Below are 8,397 nucleotides of genomic sequence, written 5' to 3' on the forward strand. Positions count from 1 at the left end.
CCAATGGATCGAAACAAGTCCCTCATCTTTTCAGGGTCTTCACGAAAAGAGGGGCTCTGATTCTTCCAATTGAATAGATCTGAAGTACTAAATGGGGTGTAGACAAAAGTTGCATCGCCCCCCTCTCCGATAACCTCTCGCATCGGGCAGTTCAGTACTGTCCGTGATTTTACAATATTGCGCAAATTAAAGCTCTTATTCCCCGATTCAGATGGGGCACTTGGCTGAGGCACTCGCTCTGAATCATTAGCTATATTTTGATACGCCAGTGGTGGTTTCCCTGAGGGAGGGAGAGGTGGTGCAGAAGGAATGGGTCCTGGGGAGGTGTCTGATTCATCCTCACTACCTGTTAGGGTGACCGGAGAACGAGTCCGATACTCGGCTAATTCAGGATCCCCCCCCCCTCATTAGACTCGGGGAGTACAGGCGGTCCCCCTCGGGTCTTTCCTTTAACAACCATCACGTGAGATTTTACTAAGCATTTCTTAATCCAACGTGGCTGATCTTGGACCACTTCTAACCAACAGTCTATGTAAGGGAACTAATCTCAGTGTCCATCCTGCATAATTACCCCATAGACGGCTGTCACTTCTTTTACTACAAAGGATCCTTTCGGGGTACAGTGGACCCCGAATGTTGGCCACTCGAGTTGACAAAACTTAATTAAATCATCCTTTTTCATCTTTTACCCCATAATCTGCCTGCTTTGTAAATTTACTAAAGTTCCGTAAAACACAACCCAGAGGAGTACTTGAGTTTTCTACATGGGAGCTACTTGCACCCATTTTAATGCCCACAAGAGTGCATCCAATGCACACCAAATACCAGAAAGCATGCACCAAAAGATCCGAGCCAAAGACTGTCCGCAAAAGTGCATCCAACGCACACCAAACTCTGGGCCAAAAGAATCCCCGGAACAAAACCAAATCGAACAAGTCTCTTTGTCCCCAGATCCAAAAACTAAATTGGGCAAGGGAATTCATATACTCACTCAAGTATCCTAGAGATCCCAATCGGAATGCTGGAATGTGCGTCTGGCATCCTCAGAAACCAAAAATTTTACACAGGTAGCCTTTAACCTCCTGGGTACCCCGACTCACATCTCAAACCCCCTGGGTGAGCCCAAAAAGGTGGCTCAGTGCACATTCCCCGTGGCAGCAGGGACGATCTTGTCACTGGGTCCCAGGGTGGTCCAGGAGGCTCCTGCCTGGCTCACCAAATTGTTGCACAAACAGCGGTTTGTTTTCTGGAGGCGTGCAGAGATCACAGACACACAGACATCACTCGGCACTTAAGGGTCTATTTGCTTGCAAGCAAAGGTCAGAGCAGAGCTAGATGCTCAAATTAACTCTGACCCCTGATTGTGTTTGCAAACAGCATTTATTTTTTCAAATCTCCTGGGCACGTGCACAAACACAGAAGTTCTTGCAGTTTACTTCCATTTCATACAAACATACATGTAACTACATTATCACATACATCACATGTATAGTATAATTAGTCATTTGAGTAGGGAGGGCAGAGAGGTAAATATGCAACAGCTAATTAAGCATGCTCAATGCCACAAGGGTTCATCAACAGTTCATTCGCCAAGGCTATGCAGTTAAATTCCAGTTTCTGTAATCAGCATGAGAAAGACTAAGGAGGAGAGGGAGAAACCTTGGGCAGCATTCTTTTCATATCAAGAGCAAGATGCAAGCTGTGTAATTCTAACACAAGGATGGAGTCATGGTGATGTGGGTGCACAAAGCCTGGCCAGCAGCCCGAACATGGCTATGGCCAGCCAGGCTCTAGTTTCAGGTAGCACATGTGTGCACCTGCTTTTTTGGCACGGCTCTTTCTAGATGCAGGGATTTCCCAGTATCTATTTTTGGCTTCATGCTCTACCACAGAGAACCTTTCCATGTGACCCATGTGTATTTTTCAGCACCTCAAAGGCCTTTGAGGTGCTGCAAAGCTCACATGCGTGCTCCTCTGGACACAACCGTTATGGGCATCAGGAAGTCTGACAAGTTTTCCTGAATGCTATTATCATAGTCTGCTCTTTTCCTGTGTGTTTAGTCTTCTCACTCTGACCATTATAATATTCCTGTGATCATCACCTGCTGAAATTTACTATCCAGGGCAGGATGGTGAAAGCAAGCAGCAAGGAAGAGGACCTTGACTTTAGGAGGGCTGACTTCTGTAGGTTAAGGTTAGTAGGAGGGGCATTGGGGTCTCAGAGCTTAAATGAGATGGGAGTCCAAGATGGATGGTTGTTCCTTAAGGAGATGATCCTCTGAGTTGAAAGGGAGTCAGTCCCAATGCACAGTAGTGGGGCAGGAATGCTAAGAAGCCCCCATGGCTCAGCAAATGCATCCAGGGATGCCTGAAGGAGGCATAGAAACAGTGGAAGCAAGGGGCCATCACCAAGGAGGATTACACCTCTGTTGCTCAGGACCACAGGGAGGCTGTTAGGAAGGCCAAGGCAGAGATGGAGCTAGGGCTAGTGACCAGAATTAAGGACAATAAAAAATCCTTTTCCAAATACATAGGAAGTAAGAAGAAGATACCAGTGTGTAATGTGGGGCCCCTACAGGATAGGTTTGGCAATCTGGTGACTGTGGCAAATGAAAAATCTAACCTCTTTAACAAATCCTTTGCCTCCATATTCCTGAACAGGGACTGGATCATCTCCCCCACTAGAATTGCGGATGGACCCAGGGGAGGCACTACCATGCCTAGGGTCATGGATGACCTAGTTAGGGAACTTTTGGAGGAGCTGGACATGTCTAAATCAGTAGTTTCAGATGTTCTTCACCTGAGGGTGCTGAGGGAATTGGCGGGGGTCATAGTGGGGCCCCTGGCACAGCTCTATGAGCACTCATGGGGCACTGGCCAGGTACCAGAGGATTGGAAAAGGACATGTATGGTTCCCATTTACAAGGAGGGGAGAAAGGAGGACCCTGGCAATTATAGGCCAGTCAGTCTTACCTTGGTCCTTGGGCAGAGCTTTGAGAATATTATCAAGGAGCATATCTGCAAGGGCCAAGCAGGGGATGTAATGCTCAGGGGCAACCAACATGAGTTCCTTGAGGGCAGGTTCTGCCCAACTAGCCAGGTTTCATTTTTATGATCAGGTCACAAAGTCACTTGATCAGGTGTCAGGGTAGATGTCATCTTCCTGGACTTTAAGAAGGACTTTAATACAGTTTCCCACTATATTTTCTTTAAAAAAACTTGGTGACTGCAGCATTGATGCCTACAGAGTCAGATGGGTGGCAAATTGTTAAATGGTCACACCCAGAGAGTGGGGTGGATGGGTCATTTTCAACCTGGAGGGATGTGGGCCATGGAGTCTCCCAGGGCTTGGTCCTGAGGCCTATACTGTTCAACATCTTTATCAGCAATCTGGATGTGGATGTGGAATGCATGCTGCCCAAATTTGCTGACAACACCAAGTTGTGGGGCAAGGTGGGCAGCTGGAGGGGAGGGACTGAATCCAGCTACATCTAGACAAATTACAGAGGTGGGTGGACGAGAATAGGATGGGTTTCAATGCAGGCAAGTGCAAGGTGCTGCATCTAGGGAGGAGGAACCAGCAACACACCTATAGTCTGGGGAACAAACACCCTTCTTGTCAACAGTGGCAGAAAGGGACCTTGGTGTCATTGTTGACTCCAGGATGAACATAAGCTACCAATGTGGTAAGGCTAACTGCACCTTGTCAGCATCTACAGATGCATCACAAGCAGGCCCAGGGAGGTGATTCTTCCCCTCCATGCGCCATTGGTCAGACTACAGTTGGAGTACTGCATCCAGTTCTGGGGATTGTGCTTCAAGAGGGATGTCGTTAGCATTGAGAGGGTCCAGAGGAGGGCCACTTGAATGGTCAAGGGGCAGCAGGGCAGGCCCTACGAAGAGAGGCTAAAGGGCCTGAACCTATTCAGCCTCCACAAGAGAAGGGTATCTGGTGGCTGTTTACAAACTCACCGGGGGGGGCCAGCAGGAATTGGGGGAGGCTCTGTTCCCCTAGGCACTACTTGCAGTTATTAGGAATAACAGCCACAAATTGTAGAGAGAAGTTTCAGGCTGAACATCAGGAGACATTACTTTACAGTTAGGCCTGCCAGGCTCTGGAATGGGCTCCCAAGTGAGACGATACTCTCTCATACCTTGGGGGTCTTCAAAAGGAGGCTGAACAGATAGTTGGCTGGGGTGGTATGACCCTGGCACCCATTCCTGCCTGGGGCAGGGAGTCAGACCTGATGATCTGTTTAGGTCCCTTCTGACCCTAAGTACTGTGATACTATGATTCTCAGGCTCAGTGTCACCATCTTCTACTCCCCCTATATTCTACCTAAAACCCAGTTTCTAAAATCATCTTTCTTTCTTATAACATTGGTTATGAATTCCTTAATTGACTGTTTTATTCTGCCTCTCTCTGCCACTGCAATCAATCTCATCCTTATGTACCATAGTTTCAAGAGGAGTCCCACAGGCATCTGTCCTGACCCAGTGTTGTTCAATGTTTTAATAATTATGTGCATTTTGGAATAGAGAGATTCTTAAGCAAATTTTCAGATGATACAAAACTGGGAAGGATTGCAGACATGTTGGAGAACAGGAGAACAATTCCAAATTATCCTAACAGAATAGAAACCTGGGCTGGATCTAATAGGATGAAGTTCAATGCTCAAACATGCAAGTTGCTATATCTGAGGAACAATAATCAAAAATATAAATTAAAAATGGGTGATATCTGGCTGGTGGCAGCACTATGGAGAAGGATTTGGGGATCTTTGTGGATCACAGAGTCAGTATGAGCCTGAAGTATGAAATAACTATACAACAGGTGCATGCAGTTTTGGGATGCACTGATTGAAGCATTAGGTGAAAGACAATGGAGGTGATATTGCCTCTGTACTCAACATTGGTTAGGCCTCATCTAAAGTATTGTGTGCAGTTTTGGGCTTCACACTTTAGAAAGGACATGGAAAAGTTTAAAGAAGATCCAGAGGTGGACAACAAAAGTGATAAAGGGCTTGGAATGAAAGTCATATAAAGAGAGGTCCACACACCCTTAATGTTCAGCTTACAGAAGAGGCACTTAAGAGGGGACACGATGGCAGTCTTTATGGCATATCTGAAAGGCTGCCATAAAGAAAATGGAAACACTTTTCTCTTTTTGCTGCAGAAACCAGGACGTGGACCAATGGCTTGAAGTTACAGTAAGTAGGTTTAGATTGGATATCAGGAAAAACTCCTTCAATGTTAGAACAGTGAGGAAGTAGAATAGACTTTCTAGGGAAGTTGTGACATTTCCATCACTGGAACTGTCCAAATGGTTGGATAAGCGTTGGTCAGAGATGATCTGGAACTAGCTGTGCCTATATTCTACTCTGAGTATTTCCCATGGTGCTGGGCTTTGATGGTTGGCACATACAAGCAGGAAGGAATTTTTTTTTCCACTCCTGCTGCCACATGTATGTGGGTCTTTTCTTACATTTTCCTCCAAATCATTGGATGTTGGCTGCAGCCAAGTCTGGTGATTTTTGATTGGGGTAGGCCAGTGCTCCTGCTAGATTCCTAGCTAGAAGTTCTTGCTTTCCTGCTCAGGGCAAGAATTACCATATCTGATGTAATGAAGGGATGTTACCTCATTGTCAGATTGATAGAGACTGTTGGGGATTTTTGCCTTCCTCTATAGCAGCAGTAGGAGGGAGGAGGCATGGTCCTTTTCCTTGGAGTCCCTCAAGAGTATTTTAAAAACTTTTGCTGCAACAGGATGTTGGCCACCCAGGTGCCCCTGCTTTACCTGTGGCAGGTTAGGATGTTATGTCTTGTGGCTCTGCCCAGGTTGACCATGTAGTTTTGATAATAGGTTGGAAAATGGATTTGTATAGGATGGTTTGGATAGAGAGGCTTCTGTTTCAGGCAGGGAAATGGCCTAAGTGAATTCTGGAGGTCACTCCCACCCCTAATTTTCTATAATTCTGTATTTCTTGCTTCGTCTTTTTCTTTACTTATTGTTTCCTTGGTCGATTCTATCCCTGTTCCCTCTGTTCCCTTCTCACAGTCTTGGATTCATTTCTTTTCTTTTTCTCTTCTAGTTTTGTACAATTCTCATTCCCTATACTCTGTCCTATCTTCTTACATGGATTTTTCAACTACTGATCTTGTAACATTTTTATTTTTCTGAATTGCAGATTCTAAAGTGTGGGCTAGATTCACTGATTTGCCAATCATTTTTGTGCAGTGCAAAATGTCTTAAACCAGCCAGAATTCCCATGACAGAATTCCAGTATGAAAGAGGAATTTTTCACTGGCAAAGACCTGGGGGAACACTGTAACAAGTTGCCCTCCCCAGTGCCATCTTCCTGGTCATCTGCACCTTACGTGGGGCGCCCTTGGAGCCCTCTGGGAATTCTTCTGTCAGGCCCTAATCTCGCCTGTCATGTCTTGATGGAAATTATTATGTGAGTGGGAGACTGCCTATTATGTTGGGGTCTCTCCTAGGATGGCTTGACCCCTTTTTTTCTCACCTCTAGCTAGGCCTCCCCATCCAAACCCACCAAACAGGGTTTGACTCCAAGACTCTAGCTTTTCCTTCCAGTGCCTGGAGGCTCATGGCCCCCCTTTTCCACTCCCTTCTGGAGCACAGTACTCCCTGGCCCAGAGGCAGGGGCACTAGCCCTACAACCAGGGGGCTGCAAGTTCCAAACCAGGGTGCAACCCTAGACATGCACACTGTCAGTCCAAACAAAAAATATATTTTTACCCTAGGTGCACCAGATCTCCCTAGCCTTCTTAAGATTGTCCTTTGAGTGTCGGTGTTTGTTTGTGTCATCCCAAATTGCACGTAGACTCTCTGCAGCCCTGTCTCACTCTGTGCCTCACTGGTGCCAGGGTCTGTGCCCCCAAAAGCTGCTCCCTCACTGGTGCCAGGGTTCCCACTTCGGAGTGTTCCCCAAAAATGAGGCCACCTCCAAACCACTGATGTTACTCCATAATTACAAAAAATCATAGTAATACAGCAAGGCAGCAGGCCAGCTTGCATGAACCTGTTTCAGGCCTCAATTCTGCACCGTCATCCCCAGTCCTGTCTAGGGTGCAGCTGCCATCTCTCAGGGGCATCCGTAGCTTCCCCCTTCTGGCTGTGGGTCACTCCCCAAGCTTCTTCAATGACCTCTCAGAGGCACTGCTTCCCTTTCAGCTGCTGAGCCCTCTACTGCTATCCAACCCAGGGTTTTTATAGTCCTGCCTGTTCCGGTCAGCTGACTAGCCATCCAGGTTCAGCTGTTAACCCCTTCTTCACCAGCCCTCCATGTCCAGAAAGTCCTGGCCTTAAAGGGGCGCACATGCTTCCTCATAACAGGGTTAGGGTTCCCTGTTACAAGCACCTCTTTCTTATACCATCTGTTCCCGCAAGGCCAGCATACAGGGGAAGGAGTTGTGGAGTCAGACTGTATGTGGCAGCAGAAGTTAGAGTAATGCCCTGCTCCTATGATTGGGCATTTAAGGCTAAAGAAGTCAAAGCCATTTCATATAGCTAGTGACATAACAGAGAATTGGGATCCATGAGCGAATATATGCATGTATAAACTAAAAATGTATTTACATGTTGATTTTGTTACACTATCTTAGTTCTATTAAAAATGCACAATTGTATGTGAGGAAATGACCCTACTTTATAGCCACTGAGAAAATCCCAGTAGGCAGATATGTGCTGTTAATCTCACTTTTAGAAGATGAAAGAGTCATCTTCCTTTTTCTTTAAGAGAGCTTACATTATGGTGCAGTTTCCATCCCATTAATTGTTCAAGAAAGGAAATCTTTTATGACCAGAAAACCAATCAATGATTTTGCACCCAGTTGACAGAACAAAGTAATCTTATGGAACTGTAAACAATGAAGGGAAGAAGGAAGATGTGTTGGTGAGAAAAAGAAAGAAAGGTCAAGGTAAAAATTCCTGCAGGGTTATTGCTTCATATGCGTTAATGTGAGCATAGTAGTCATGTTTATATGTGTGCAACCCAAATAGATAGTTGAATAAAGGAGAGGCCTTAATGTGAGTAAAGTGGTAATGCACAGATAGCTGTCTATAGCGAACTAAAGACTCATTTAGTGGGTAGGAGAAAGGTCTCTGTCTAATGCATCCAGAAGCCATTGGTTTCACAGCTCCTTGTGTACTTCTGAAAGCATACAGGAGTAAAAACCCACCCAAATTACAGGCAATTTGGCAACATGAGGCTGTTTGTAGAGTTTCATTTTTTTTTCCTGGCTTTTTATCAGTTGTGTAGATTCAAGATGGGCTGCTCAAGAGAATTGTTATAGTGCCAGTCAGTCATTCAAGCTGATTCCAGAGAGCCTTTCAAATCAGGAGGTGGGGGGAAACGGAAAAGTTCTTTTTTGCTC

At 45.8% G+C, this 8,397-nt stretch overlaps 1 long non-coding RNA gene across 1 annotated transcript in view; it reads right to left on the minus strand.

Annotated features, from left to right (window-relative positions):
* Positions 1 to 7,192, minus strand: part of LOC109323330 — a 15,244-nt gene extending 8,052 nt beyond the window's left edge. Inside the window, exons 1-2 of the long non-coding RNA XR_002104617.1 lie at positions 7,182 to 7,192; positions 1,833 to 1,840 (exon numbers count right to left, since the gene is read on the minus strand). This is a non-coding gene — a long non-coding RNA (uncharacterized LOC109323330). The remainder of the gene's footprint in view (positions 1 to 1,832; positions 1,841 to 7,181) is intronic.
* Positions 7,193 to 8,397: the final 1,205 nt, after the last annotated feature.

This window comes from Crocodylus porosus, unplaced genomic scaffold, assembly GCF_001723895.1.
Source record: "Crocodylus porosus isolate Cpor-Errol unplaced genomic scaffold, CroPor_comp1, whole genome shotgun sequence".
In the NCBI taxonomy this organism is placed as follows: Eukaryota; Metazoa; Chordata; order Crocodylia; family Crocodylidae; genus Crocodylus; species Crocodylus porosus.